Raw genomic sequence first — 16,426 nt, forward strand, 5'->3', positions numbered from 1 at the left:
GTGGACAGTATAAAGATGAAAACAAGTCCTTTGCAAAGACTATGAGAAAAGATAATTAATGAATTAAAGTTCAGTTTATATATTGGTTTGTTTCTTTTATGATGAGAACTGGATTTTTTTTTTGCAGGTTCATGTGATGAGAAATATAATTTATCTTTTTTTAGAACTAAATACACTACATTTTATTTCTTTTTTTGAAATTTCTTTTTTTCCCCCTTGTGACATGGATACAATGGAAATTTGTTTTTCATGTCAATGTGAATACATATTTTTTAAAAAATATTTAAGACAAAAGCAAAATAAGAAAAAAATAGAAAAAGGACAGAAAAATATTGTCATGTGCCCAGCAGAACATCAAGAAGGATTCAAAATATGTAACAATAAATTTCCATTTGAAGAATGCACATATAATAATAGAAGATATTGTATTCAGAACAGTCTGTCTTTGCTTCCTTATAGGTTTCTTTTGTTGTCTGCTGTGCATGTTTTACTTTATTCTTTCCTCCCTTTCCTCTTCCTCACTTCCTCCCCCAAATACACAAAGAATCAATATATTTATGTATACATATGTATATATTTACCCACACATATACACAAACACACATAAAAATATAAATACTTATACCTATATACATAAATACACATATACATACTCATAAAACAATTTTAATGAGGTGACATATAATGTAGATTTCTCTTGATTGAATAATTTTTTTTAGTTTGACTTTGTTTGAGGTCAATGATTACTACCCCTATTTATTTTTTAATAAATTCTATTCCTGATTATTGTTATTGTATTTGTGTCTTGTACTTTACTTGTACCTATTAGCTTTCCTTGCTACAACTTAACCTCACCACCCCACGGATTCTTCTTTTATCTTCTTTCCCCCACCTTTTCCCTATCTCTTTATTTCATCCCCATTAATCTACACACCTTAACCCATTCCTATTAATCTTAACACTCTTCTGTACCCCATCTTATCCTATACCACCCCTTTCTGTCCTCTTTTTCTGTTTCCCATTAATCTATACACTTTATTTCACTCCCATTAATTTATACACTTTTTTTTTATAACCCTCTTTACTCTATTCCATCCTCACTTATTTCTTTATTGATTTTCACACATGTATGTGTTGTTTCCTCTTTAACCCATTCCTAATGTGAATAGGTTTTCAGAATTACCAGCTCTCCTGCCCCCTCTAATTTCTCTATGTCTATTCTTACTCCCATACCTCATTTGAATTGCATAATTGCTATTGATACCCCTTCCTACACAGTTTTGATTTGGATACTTAGCTCTACTCCAGGCTTTCTTTTGAACTATCCAATTACTAATGTCAGTTTTAGATATGTGGTTTAAATTTCCACACATAAAATATTAACAATTTGTCTTTATTAAGTTCTTGAATATTAGTCTTTGATGTTGGCCCTTATATATTAAATTTTCTATTGATTTCAGCTTTGAGACAAAATCCTGAACTCTGACAGTTCATTGAATATCCTTTTATTTCATTCAATGTTATGCCTAATTTTGCTAAATATATTTCTAACTGTAGCCCTAGTTTGTTGGATTGTTGATATATGGTATTCCAGGACTTTTATTGTAGCCACTGATCAAAACTGTACAATTTTAATTATACCTCCACCATATTTAAATTGTATATGGGGTTTTCTTTTATCTGAGAGTTTTGAAATTTAGCAATAGTATTCCTACATATTTTTCTTATAGGATCTCTTTGAGGTAACAATTGATGGATTTCTACTCCCCTCCCCATTTCAATATTTCCTTCTTGTTTTATTACTTGACGACAATTTTAATTTTCTTTAATTATTTTTTGTGTTTGTATGTCAAAATTCTTTTCTTTATTATAACTTTCAGGTAGTCAATTATTCTTAAATTTTCTTTTCTTGATCTGTTCTCTAGATCTTTTTTTTTTCAGATAAAAAGCTTCAAATTCACTTCCATTTTTTTCATTTATATTTTGTTTTATTATTTCTTGGTCTCTTCCAACTTAACTTGCTTCCCTTTGCCCAGTTTGAATTTTTCTTATTTAAAACTCTGAATCTCCTTTTCTATTTGGTTAACTTTCATAATTGTGTTTTTGCTTGTTTTATTTTTTTTGTTTTCCTTCTAATTCCCTCAATTGATTTTTAAAATTTTTTTGAGTTCTTCTATAAATTATTTTTGGGTAATTAGCTATTTAACATTACTTTTGGGGAGCAGAAGAAGCTTTTTTTTTAACTTCATTTTTCTCTTAATATGAATCTCAGTCTTCCTTATTCCCATAGAAACTTTCTGTGATTGTGTTCTTTCTTCTTTGTCTGCTCATTTTTTAAAATAAAAATTTATTAATATAATCACCTCTATTTCTAGGGTGGGGGTGGGGAATGATGGTGCCTCTGGCTTGGAACCCCAAACCAAAAACTCTTATAATTGCCTGCAGTCAGTACCTTTCCTGACCCATTGCTGCTATGCTCACAGGACGTGCTATTCTTTCTTTCCCAGATCCTTGTCTCAACAGCTGGATCTGGCATTCCTCATCAGCAGAGGTTACCTCAATCTTCCCCAATGAGATCTCCTACTCACCTGTCAGGAGGTGAAATTTTCTGTCCTTAAGGCTTTGAATCCAGCTAGACCCAGTGCTCCTTTCTTGTTTTTCATTGGTGTTAGTCCAGATGTGTTTTTACTTTATGCTGGTTAAATCTTAATCCTGGAGTTTTTCTTTGGGACTTCTACAGTTGTGTTGTTTGTGGGGAAAATCTGTAGCACGTGGAATTTTTTGACCTACTTTGTTATCTTCTTACAATATTACCCCTTATACTAAATTTTCCAAAGAAAATCATTTATTTGATTAAAAAATATTTTACTAGTAACTTTTTTCTTCCTAGATTTCTGATTGCTTTTCTCTTCTCAAGTTTTTCTTCATTTTATTCTACCATCCATTCTGCTGCTAAAGTTATCTTCCTAAAATGCAGTTCTCAGTATTACCCCATCTGTCTATTCAACAAACTCCAGTAACTTTCTATCACCTTCAGAATTGGTTTTGCCTTTAAAACCCTTACCACGCTGGCCTCTTTCTAAATTTCCAGTATTCTTACCTCTTATTTCTACTCTTTAACAATGATTTCTTGTTATCTCTTGTATATAACCCAAAGAACACTTCATCTCTCATGACATTGCCCTGGCCGTCTCCTTCATCTAGAAAGATATCCCTCTTAATTTCTGCTAAGATTTGATGGATTCCATTAAGTCAAATCTTACCTTTTTTCAAGTGATCTTTCCCTGTTTTCCATTTGACCAGCTGATTGTGCCTTCCTTCCAGAAACATCTCTGATTTAACCAATCAGTACTATTTATTTAGTATCTATTATGTGCCAGTCACTGTGATGACAGCTGGGGATACAAAAATATCTATATGGCAGTCTGTGTATTAAATAAAGCTTATAATCTAGTGGGAGAGACAACATGTAAATATAAACAAAGCAAACAATAAACAGAATTATAGGAAATTGTTCTACTGAAAGCACTAGTATTTTAAAAAGAAAAGGTTAGGGAAATTTTACAGTAAAAGACAAAATTTTAGCTAAGACTTTAAAAAGCTAGGAAAGTCAATAAGCAGATTTGAGGAGGCAGAGTGGTTCAGTTAGAGTAAATTTTCAGAGCTGAGATTGTGTCTTATTAGAGGAATTGCAAGGAGATCAGTATCACTGGATCAAAGAGTATGTGGGGTTTTAAGGTATAGGAAGGATAGAAAGGTATAAAGGAACTAAGGTATAAAGGGTTTTGAAAGCCAAAAAGGGTTTTGTATTTGATCATACCTCATGCCTATCAGTTTGTTTAAAATAACCCCTCAAAAAGGAAAATGATAAATGCTGAAGGAGATGTGGAGAAATTGGGACACTGATGCACTTTTGATTGAATTGTTAACTGATCCAACCCATTCTGAAGAACATTTTGGAACTATGTCTATCAATTTATGTATATTTCTGACCCAGCATTGCCACTACAACATTTATATCCAAAAGAGATTAAAGAAAAAAATATCTATTTGTACAAAAATATTTATAGCAGCTCTTTTTGTGAAGGCAAAGAAATAGAAAGTGATCATCATTTGAGTAACAGCTGAATGAGTTATGGTTAGTTGTGGTGAATTATATTGTGTAATAAATAATAATAAATGGGATGACTTTAGAAAAATTTGAGAAGATATTAATTCATATGAAGTGAAGTAAGTAGAATCAGAACATTGTATACAGTAACAATGTTGTAATAATGATTAACTGTGAAGGACTTAGCTACTCTGACCAAACAAGTGATCATTTGAATTCTAATTAATTTAATTATAAAGAACATTTAAAATGCTATTTATTGGGGAGGATTCTGGGAAAATGGTGGGAGTAGGGTAGCAAATTTTAAGCTCTCCAGATTCCCCCCCTCCCCAAATAGGACAAATTTATACTTCAGGGCAAACATAGACTGGAGAAAAATCCAGAATGGGGCAGAACAGGAGTTTGGCTGGCACCTCAGCAGGAACCAAAGAAGCTTTCACTTCTTGGACTGCATCTGGAGTGGGGGTCTGAATCCAGGAAGGCTGAGAGAACCTCCACTGATTGGGGATATCAGGTCCAGTTGAACTGCAGTTATGTGGTCTTGGGTGGGAAGGAACCAGAACATCTGTGAGTGTAGAAGTTGGCTGGCTATGGCCACTTGCTGGAGGGTGGAGCTCTTGGTTTGGGGTTCCTGATCAGGGGAGAGCTGAGGTAAAGCCAGAAGCAACAACTTGCTCACCACAGGATTAGAGGTACTTACACTATATCTCTTATTTGAAAAAATTAACTGGCAAAAAGAGGAAAAAGTCCCATTATAGAAACACACTATGGGAACAGAGATGACTAGGGGTCATCTTCAGAGTAGGACACTGAAGTAAAAAAGTTTCTACCCCAAAGAATAACATGAAATGTCTCCTTGTCCAGAGAGAATTTATAGAACTCAAAAAAGAATTTAAAAATTGAATAAGAGACCAGAGAGGACAAACAAAAAAAATCCAAGAAAAATAAGCTTATGAAAACAAAAGTTAACCAACTAGAAAAGGAGATACATAGTTTCAAAGATGATAATAATGCTATTAAAATTAGAATTGGGCAAGGAGAAACCAGTAATGCTATGAGACTAAGAAATAGCAAAACATATTATAAAGAATGAAAACATAGGACATAATGTGAAGCATAGAAAAATGACAGATCTGGAGTACAGATTAAGAAGAAAAAATAAGAATAATTGGACTGCCAGAAAGTTGTGACCAAAGAAAGGACCTTCATACAGTAATGCAAAAAATAATCCAAGAAAATTGTCCTGGAGTGATGAACAAGAAGGAAAAGTAGAAATAGAAAAAAATCCACCAGTTCCCACCTCAACAAGATCCTTTAGGGAAAACATATGAAGAATATTATTGTGAAATTTGTGAATCTCCAGATTAAAGAGAAAAAATTGCAAAAAATAAGAAAAAATTAATTTGAAAATGCTGGAGTTACAATTAGAATTGGATAAAAGTTAGCAGCAGTCCCAATAAAACCTGCAGGTTCTTCAATCATATCTACCAACAATCAAAAGAAATAGGCCTCTGGCCAAAAATATTATATCCAACAAATTTATCTATAATATTAAATGAGAAAAAAATGGATATTTAATGAATTTACACATTTTCAGAACTTTTTATTGACCAAACCCAAACTTAATAGAAACTTTAACACATAAGAGTAAATATCAAAGATCAATTACAAGAAACTCAACATGGACAAATTGTTTATTTTTTTTTAAATATAAATGAGAAATGAATACCATATGTTTAAGATCGTCATTCTCTATAGGGCAGCTCGAAAGAAAGATTGGAACAGACTTGAGGCAAAAGACAGTAATTCTACAAATGAGATGCTGAAGAAGAAGAATAGACACAGAGGCAACAGAGGGGCCAGGAGGGCTCATAGTTCTGAATGGGAATGCATTAAATATGCAACACTATGTATATAACATAAAGGATATAGCACTCTCCAAAATCTATGAAGAAGTAAGGTGAGGAAGGAGGGGAAGACCAAGAAGCAAAGGGTATAGGAGAAGGCAAGGAAGGGATTCATTGGTAGGGAGGTGTTGAGTAAGGGCAAGGCAAGTTAGAACAATATTAAAACAATAAGTCAGGAGGGATATGAAAAATATGTGCATGTATATGATAGGGAATGAGATGTGTGTCTATATATGTGTATATATGTATCTATATAGGTGGACAGAAATATATCCTTTGTTAACTACTAGCCTGCTTGGGAATAGTGGGGGGGTGTGTGTGAACAAAATGGGGAAAAAAAGAATAAAGTAAAAAAAAAATGAGTAGCAGAGATCAAAAGAACAGTTTACAAGGAAGTGAAAAAAAGATGGACACTCATAAATATAATTTCTTTCTTAATCTGGTAATTTGTTATATATTTTGAATCTTCCCTTCTGCTGGGCACATGACAAAATGCTATTTTTCTCCAGACACAGTCTTGATGAATACTGAATGCAGATTAAAGCATTGTTTTACTTTATTTTTATTGTTTCATTTTGTTTTTCCTTTGTAACCTGAATGATATTGAAATATGTTTTGCATAACCTCATGTGTCTAATTTCTTGTCTTTTTAAGAAAAAAATGGAATGGCAGAGACGGGGAGAAAATGAACTCAATATTTAAAAAAAATAATTTCTACATATAATTGGTAGTATTTACTGAGAGAAATAAAAAAATTAAAAAGAAAGACATGAATTTGATATTCACTCATATATGTACTCAGTTCATTTAAGTCCAAAATCCAATATTACTTTAGTAAAACAGGGACACTAATAGACTAACACTGGAAAATATTATTGGAGTGGAGGAGAAGACTTATTTCAGATACTATGAAGCTAAGCTATGCCCCCCACACTATACTTAAGTCCTTCCTCTTTATAAGTTCTCACGGTGTAATAACTATAATTTGAAAATACAATATAGAATTTTCTGCTGTATTGGGTAATGGATAAGGGATGGTTATATTTAACTGTTTCAATAACAGACATTTGTAGAAGATCCTCATTATTCAAGGGAGAATAAGTTTCTGTGGGCTGGACAAGAAGTATTATCCATATTTGATCTGTGATAGATGAATTGAAAGCTAACTAAAGAAAGAAGAGTAACACTGTGATTCACTTGTATTCACACCAAACATATGTAACATATTAGCATTGATTAGGATTAACTCAATTTAGTTCAAAATATCAGAAGAATACTTCAAAAAACAATCTGGGATCCAATATGACAATTTCCCAGTATGATAAATCCAAACTTTCAGTGTGGAATAATAAAGAAGGATAGAAATTAAAGCTGACAAAGGAGTTGGCAAAGGAGTTAACAAGAGGATTGACCATCACCTGAACAATATATTCAGACAAATCTGACTATGGCGACTTTCTAGTTCCTAAGGAAAAGAGAAATCATTTTTTGAAAGAAATTCTGTTCAGAGATTGATGGATTCTTATCATAACTTTGAATGTGGGTTGTGCCTGACAATAGTAACACACAGAATTAAGCAAAATGATTCCTGAATTTAACCCTCTCAGATTAGATAATCCCCAAATTTCATGCATAGAATGATTAATCAATGGCATCATCAAAGAGTACATTCCATAGTTACTATATCAGAGAATGCTGGAAAAATTCAGGTGTGTAGAGACTAAGAGAAACTGAACATGACTAAACTGGACCAGCACACCATGCCATGAGTTCATAATATTTTCAAATGTTTCTTGATTAGCCAGTAATTTTCACTATGGGACATTCACAGTTAAACCTACTAGATTTCCCAGATAGATTAACTATTTTCATTTTACATAAATGGAAAGACTATATTTTAAAGGATTTTTGCATGTCTATATCTCACTAGTTTAGATATTTAAGTGTTTAAACATGCTAGGTGTTCTTGAAAATGTAGAGGACCACTTTTTGTAAATTCCTTAGAATGGTCCAGGCAGACCCATTCCCATTTTTGTTCCATGGGGTGAAAATATTGTTGTATTTATTATTATTTTTTATTATTAACCAATAAAACAAAATAACATATAGTGACATCATGAATCTAATCAATGCTCAACCCCTTTCTCTTTAAAATGAAAACATTTATAGTATCACTCTAACTGGCTTGTTAAAGGATCAAATGACAAAAAGTTTATAAAGTTCTTTGTAGACCTTAAAATGCCAGATACAAATAAACTTTTATTTATTACAAAAGAAATTAAAATCTTTGAGAGTAGGAATTATTATATTTTTAATTTATATGTTCTTTTAATGTATGCTTTGCAAAGAGTAGGACTTTATTAAATTATATTTGTAGAACTCAATAAAAGGTCAAGTGTAATGGGCTGAAGCTTGAGTTGATGCACTGAGGTCCCAAGCATGTGAGGCTAAATAGGAATTGGACCATACTCTATTAATATATATGCTTGGAGAAAGAACGGCCCCTGCCCACTCGGAGAAAGAACGGCCCCTGCCCACTCTTTGTGCAAGTCCTGATGTGTGGTATAGAAAATGATGATTTTCACAAAATAGAAAATTTCGATTATACCAAACTGAAAAGGTTTTGTACAAACAAAACTAATGCAGACAAGATTAGAAGGGAAGCAATAAACTGGGAAAATATTTTTACAGTCAAAGGTTCTGATAAAGGCCTCATTTCCAAAATATATAAAGAATTAACTCTTATAAAAAATCAAGCCATTCTCCAATTGAAAAATGGTCAAAGGATATGAACAGACAATTCACAGATGAAGAAATTGAAACTATTTCTAGTCATATGAAAAGATGCTCCAAGTCATTATTAATTAGAGAAATGCAAATTAAGATAATTCTAAGATACCACTACACACCTGTCAGATTGGCTAAGATGACAGGAAAAAATAATGATGGTTGTTGGAGGGGATGCGGGAAAACTGGGACATTGATGCATTGTTGGTGGAGTTGTGAACGAATCCAACCATTCTGGAGAGTAGTTTGGAAATATGCTCAAAAAGTTATCAAACTGTTCATACCCTTTGATCCAGCAGTGTTACTACTGGGCTTATATCCCAAAGAGATTATAAAGAAGGGAAAGGGACCTGTATGTGCATGAATGTTTGTGGCAGCCCTTTTTGTAGTGCCTAGAAACTGGAAACTGAATGGATGTCCATCAGTTGGAGAATGGCTGAATAAATTGTGGTATATGAATATTATGGAATATTATTGTTCTGTAAGAAATGACCAACAGGATGATTTCAGAAAGGCCTGGAGAGACTTACACGAACTGATGCTGAGTGAAATGAGCAGGACCAGGAGATCATTATATACTTCAACAATACTATATGATGACCAGTTCTGATGGACCTGGCCATCCTCAGCAACGAGATCAACCAAATCATTTCCAGTGGAGCAGTAATGAACTGAACCAGCTATGCCCAGAGAAAGAACTCTGGGAGATGACTAAAAACCATTACATTGAATTCCCAATCCCTATATTTATGCCCACCTGCATTTTTTATTTCCTTCACAAGCTAATTGCACAATATTTCAGAGTCTGATTCTTTTTGTACAGCAAAATAACAGTTTGGTCATGTATACTTATTGTGTATCTAATTTATATTTTAATGTACTTAACATCTACTGGTCATCCTGCCATCTGGGGGAGGGGGTGGGGGGAAAGAGGTGAAAAATTGGAACAAGAGGTTTGTCAATTGTTAATGATGTAAAGTTACCCATGCATATATCCTGTAAATAAAAGGCTATTAAATAAAAAAAAAAGAAAAAGAAAAAGAAAATGATGATTTTGGTGGGTGGAGGCAGAGGGGCAGAGAGAGGAGCAGAAGAGAAGGTTGGCTGGCTTCTGGTCTGGCTGGCTTCTTGACTCAGCTGCACACATTGCTATCCTATCCTCCCTTCACTTCTGATCCCCCTTCACTTCCGATCCTTCTTCACCTACTGAGAATAAAGATTGAAGATTTTCCCTTAATCTGAATTCCTGACTCTGGCTGATTTTAAAATATGTGGTCATCACATTTGGCACCCAAGTGTGGGAACCAAGGACTCTACTTTCACTGAAGAAGTCTCCAGTGACCAGGAACTTGGGTGAGTATTGTAATAGACAAACAGGGAACTTATTTTCTTAAAGACTAAACTAATAACCTTTTTTGGCTGAAATGGGACTGATGCTAGCTAAAGATTCCCCCTCCTTCCCCCCACCTCCTCCTCTAGATGGCAGGTATTGCAATACATGTTAATGTTAAAATATATGTTAAGTCCTATATATATATATATATATATATATATATATATGCACACATATTTATACAGTTATCTTGCTGCACAAGAAAAATCAGATCAAGAAGGAACAAAAAACCTAAAGAAAGAAAACAAAATGCAAACAAAAAAACAACAGAAAGTGAAAATGCTATGTTGTAGTCCACACTCAGTTCCCACAGTCCTCTCTCTGGGTGCAAATGGCTCTTCTCATCACTGAACAATTGGAACTCAATTGAATCATCTCACTCTTGAAGAGAGCCACGTCCATCAGAATTGATCTTTTATATAGTCTACTTGTTGCCGTGTATAATGATCTCCTGGTTCTGCTCATTTCACTTAGCATCAGTTCATTAAGCCTCTCCAGGTCTCTCTGAAATCATCCTGTTGGTCTTTTCTTACAGAACAATAATATTCCATAACATTTATATATCATAATTTATTCAGCCATTCTCCAATTGATGGGCATCCATTTAGTTTCCACTACAACAAGGACTGCCACATTTTTGCACATGTGGGTCCCTTTCCCTCAAGATCTCTTTGGGATATAAGCCCAGTAGAAACACTGCTAGGTCAAAGGGTATGCAGTTTGATTAACTTTTTGAGAATAGCTCCAAATTGCTCTCCAGAATGGTTGGATCCATTCACAATTCCACCAACAATGTATCAGTGTCCCAGTTTTCCCATATCCCCATCATTAACTTTTCCTGTCATCTTAGCCAATCTGAGAGATATGTAGTAGTATCTCAGAGTGTCTTAATTTGCATTTCTCTGATCAACAGTGATCTGTGTCAACCTGAGAGGTGTGTAGTAGTATCTTAGAGTAGTCTTAATTTGCATTTCTCTGATCAACAGTATTGTGGAGCACCTCTTCATATGACTAGAAAGTTTCAATTTCTTCATCTGTAAATTGTCTGTTCATATCCTTTGACCATTTATCAACTGAAAAAGGCTTGGTTTCTTACAAATTTGAGTCAATTCCTTATATATTTTAGAAATGAAGCCTTTATCAGAACCTTTTTTGTTCATACCTAATAAACCAATTTCTACACCATCTTCAGTCTTCACATTCTCAGCATGCAAGTCTCAGCATGCAAGTCTCGGCCTTTGTGCACTTTACCAGTCTTGCACTTTCTCACCCGGTGCTTTCTGCATCCTAGAGCCCCCTTGAACTCTCTCTTCAAAGTTCTTTTCAACTTTCCCTTACTGTACTTGTTGACTATCAGTCTCGTGCCAGTATTTAGCCTTAGATGGAGTTTACCATCCGTTTTGGGCTGCATTTCCAAGCAACCTGACTCCGAGAAGACCCGGTCCCAGTGTGCCAGGGGCTAGGATCTGGAAGTCCATTATGAGAGTGGACAGTCAAGGGAGAAAAATCAATAGTGATTGAGGACAGAGAGAGAGAGGGTAGAAAAGGAGAGGCTCCTGGAGGAGTATTTAACTTGACCTTTAAAGAATAAGAAATAATTCATTATGTCAAGGGAATTTTGGACACAAAGAAAAGCCCAAGTAAAAATTGAAAGATAATAATTTGCAATAAATATTATTATATGGCAAATTACTCTATATTTATTGGCACATAGATGATATAGAAGGCAATAATGTGACATCACATAAGAAAACCAAGGTGGTTCCAGATTTTGAAGGACTTTGAATACTAGGCTCTATAGTTTGAATGTTAGTTGGAAGGCAAGATGGAAACATTGCAATAATCTAAGTCAAACACTAGTAGATGTTACCAGATCCTTGCAAAAGGAAGATGTCTGACAATAATGCAAAGAATGGATTGGCAAGGAAAGAAGCTAAATTGTAACTCGAGATTGTAACTAGAGAACCCATGAAGAATCCATATTGTGACAATAGCAATCAAATAAAGTAATAGCAATCAAAACCACTTCATGGTTTTTCATTAAAACCAACAAATGAGCAAAAATGACAAAATAAAGAAATAATGATTTTTATAAGAATTATAGAAAGTCTGTGCTTTTTAAAAAAATCTATAAACTAGTTCAATTATTCTGGAAAATAATTTGGAACTATCAGGAGAGGTACTATATTTTTCAATCCTTTGAGCCATGGATTGCATTGCCAAATATATATCTCAAAGAAGAAAATGGGAAAGAGAAAGGTCTTGTACAAAATGGAAATATTTATAAAAGAACTTTTTGTAGTAATATATAGATAAAGGAAGATAAAAGATTCTCACAGTTTTAACCCTAATAATATGTATAATACTTCAGGTTCTAGGAAGATACCTGTGGGTTTATATTTCCAATATTTGATTTATTATTAAGTCAATATGGTACATTTCTCATTAAGAATCAGCTAACAGATATAATTAGCTCTTACGAAAGACATTTAATAAGAATTTCAAACTACCTATCTCCTTATCCATAAACTAGAACCAAACTTATTCACAAGCATGTACATATACATACACATCTGTGGGAACAGTGGGTTTGACTTGAGAATTTTGTGCTAGTCTGGTACATATGTGGGATCTAAATATGACAAAGAAAATTTATCACTCCATGTAGGGAAAGTGAAATTAAAAGGACTAAAATTATTCCTTAAAACAATTATGACTAAATAATTTCCTCTCTTCTGTGAAGAGTTGGAGGACTATGAGTGTGGAACACTACACATAATAACAACTTTTTTCAGTGCATTCATTTTGATGAACTAACCTTTCTCTTCTTTTTTTAATTTATCTTTTGTTATATGGGATAACTCTTTGGAAAGAAAAAAAGAATGGTATATTGTGAAATACAGGTGATATAAAGTCAAAAGTAACAAAGTTTCATTTAAAGAAAGGACAGTTTTGTTTTTAAAATGACCTATACTATGATAGAAATTTTAGGAATAGAAACCTATCAGTTTTCCATGACACCAGTTATGCTCAAGTGAATAAAGAAATAAAGAAACACTGTCAAGAGGCTATTGTCATTGATGTAGTGACCCAGACTTATCTTGAGAGAAGGTATATATGCATTGAATATTTATGAAAAAGGTTGACATGACTGTTTAAAAAAAGTTTATTCTGATGGTAGTATGATCATATATTAGATAAAGCAGAAGATGGAAATGAAAAAGACCTGTCAAGATGCACTGTAATGTTTGAAATAAGTACTAAGGGTGGTGGAAATAAAAAGGAAAGATGAATGAATACAGGGAATTTTTTGCAGTGATGGGTGGACTTTTAACAAAGCAATATCATTCAATGGAAGGGGCAGGTGTCAGATTTAAAATAAGGTGAAGAAAAAAAATACATAATGAATAAATGGAAGTGGGATTTTTTTCAAAAGTTTGGTTACAGGGGGCAGCTAGGTAGTGAAATGCTTAGAGTACCAGCCCTGAAGTCAAGAAGACCTGAGTTCAAATCTCTTCTCAGACACTTAACACTTCCTAGCTTTGTGACCCTGGACAAGTCATTTAAGCCCAATTGCCTCAGCAAAAAAAAAAAAAGGAAAAAAAGTTTGATTATAGATGAGTATGTGGGATAAGCCAAATATGTCGAAAGAAAGAAAAAAAGAAGAAAATGTGAAGAATAGTAAATTATAAAGTTTGACTGGTGATTAATGATGTATTATGTAATTTATAGTCAGAAGTAAAAGCTACATTGAAGACAAGCTTAAAGGACTAGCAGTATAGTAATCCCCTTAATAGTAAAATGAAAGTTTAATAGAGAGGTAGGTTTGTGAGGAAAGAAGGTCTATTTTGCACATGTTGATTTAGTTATTTAAAATTTAACAATAGGCACTTTATAGTATGAGAACTCAGGACAGAGACTGGAGAAACATATAGATTGGGATCCTCTTCATAGAAATGATAAATGAATCGATGGGTTATGTCACCAAATAAAACACTGTAAATGGTATACAAAAGAGGCCCCATGACACAGACTTGGTATACAGACACAGTTAATGGGAATTCAATAGATCAAAGTTTCCTGATTTTGTTTTTTGTTGTATGAATAACAATAACCTTAAAAAAAAAGTTCTGAGGACTCTCAAGATAAATTAATATACTATTGACAATGTTCTTTTACATTTATTCATTAAATTAGAATTATTATGATGATTTTGCCCTCCAGAACACTAAATTGTAATTTGCATTGTGTCATTATAATTATAAAATCTAATTTAGCTATAATTCTTAAAATTTGAAAGATAAAACCATTCAAAATTTTTAAAGTAATTTTGAATATTTTATGTTGGGCTAGCTATAAGAATTAAAATATGTAATATGTCAAGAATTGAAATGAATTTTAAATTAAAATTATAACATGGAAGATATATAACATTATGAAATAATCACATATAAAAATGTTAATGTTTGGCTTTAAAAAATTGGACAAAAATTTGTAATAGTTTGCTCAAGAGCAGAAAAAACACAGCCTCAAATCTCCTTCCTTGTCAAGTTTATTATTGTATTTTGATTTAAAACAAAAATGAATAAAGAAATATTAGGTAAAAGATGACATAAGCTCTCTTGCTGAGAGTTCTAAATTTATTCTTTAAAAATAATATCTCCCTAACTCACAAAATTAATAACTAATTATGACAAAAATAGTGATTTTTTTGGTTATAAATTTTATTAATCATAGTAGCTAATAATTCTATTGGTTATTAAAGATAAATATGCTTAAAATATAATTGCATGCATTGTTTCATTTTAAGCTATATGTGAACACGTATATATACATGTACAACATGTCTATATGCATACATACAGGCAGACACATGTATGTTTATATCTATGTGTTTATGCTAATTATTGAAATTAAGGAACTTTGTGATTTACTTTCCTTCCACAAACTGACATTACAACTGTACTTTTACAAAGGATGCTGCCAGACAGTTTTTGTTTTTAATATGAAAAATAGAAGTAATAATAATAATAATAATAAACAAAGAATAAATTTAAATTAGTCTCCTGCAATGAGTTAATTATGATGGTTGTTTTGGTGAGATATTTGTGATCTGTAATGATTTCAACGCATATGTCCACTGATAAGTATTTATACAATCTGACACAATTGCTAAAAGAATGCAAGTGTTTGTAACAACTTGATCATAAGATTTCATAGCTGATGAGGGACTGTTACAAGATAACAACATGGAAAAAGAGAGCCATTACTTTGCAGTGTATAAGAGTGAAAATAAGGTTATTTTTTCCCCCTCTTTTTGGGGAATTGAATTCCCCTTAAATGTTGACCTCTTGGAGTGGTTTGAAGCAATCTGATAACAGGTTGAAAAGCTGCAGGCATTTACTATGCTTAGTTACAGGTGATCAGAATGTTTACCGCTTAGAGTTGTGATTAAATATTTAATTTTAAAAAGCAATATCCCTTTGAATCTTGCTGCTGTAAAGGCTTAGTTGGGATTTTATCATATGTTTATTTTGGACTCATCAATAGTTGCATCTCCTCCAGCTCCATTCAGCAACATGAGGAATATGAGTAGAAGTTGTTTGAGCTATGAGTTACCTAAATTTTGTGAAGGCATGACTAGTGGATGATGGGAGAAAGACTCATGGAATTCCATTGTTATTTAAACTGTTTTACAAAGACGCCAACATTAGCAAAAAATCAGTGTAGTCAGAGCAGAGGTGATGCTTCAGGGGAGTGCTTAGTGGCAAGTAGATTGATTTAGGGAAGATAAGGAATCGGTTAAGGAGGGAGTAAAGCATAGGGAGAGATTCAATAAGAGAATTTTTGAGTGGATTCAAGACCATGTTTTATCATGTTTTTAATATATGAAACTGAGAAATATCCCTAAAAAAGGATGAGAGAGTCAGATGGAAGTACTATAATCAATAGTTCAAAGTTGAGGGATTAGTTTAAAGGGAACTAGTTCTCTTTCTTATTAGTTCTTTATTTGATCCTGCTCTTGAGATGGAATCTTTCATTTTCTTGATTCTGGAACTATTGACTTAAATTTGGTTTCTCATTCTGCTTAAAATAATGATGAAAATGAACACAGATTATTCAAAAAAATTTGGAATGATTCTTTTACTTTCTAGGTGCATGTCTATAACAAGATTTCTACCAAAATGAGTACTTTTTTTTAAAATAAAAATCCTCTAAACAAATTTC

The sequence above is a fragment of the Sarcophilus harrisii genome, chromosome 1, assembly GCF_902635505.1.
Source record: "Sarcophilus harrisii chromosome 1, mSarHar1.11, whole genome shotgun sequence".
In the NCBI taxonomy this organism is placed as follows: Eukaryota; Metazoa; Chordata; class Mammalia; order Dasyuromorphia; family Dasyuridae; genus Sarcophilus; species Sarcophilus harrisii.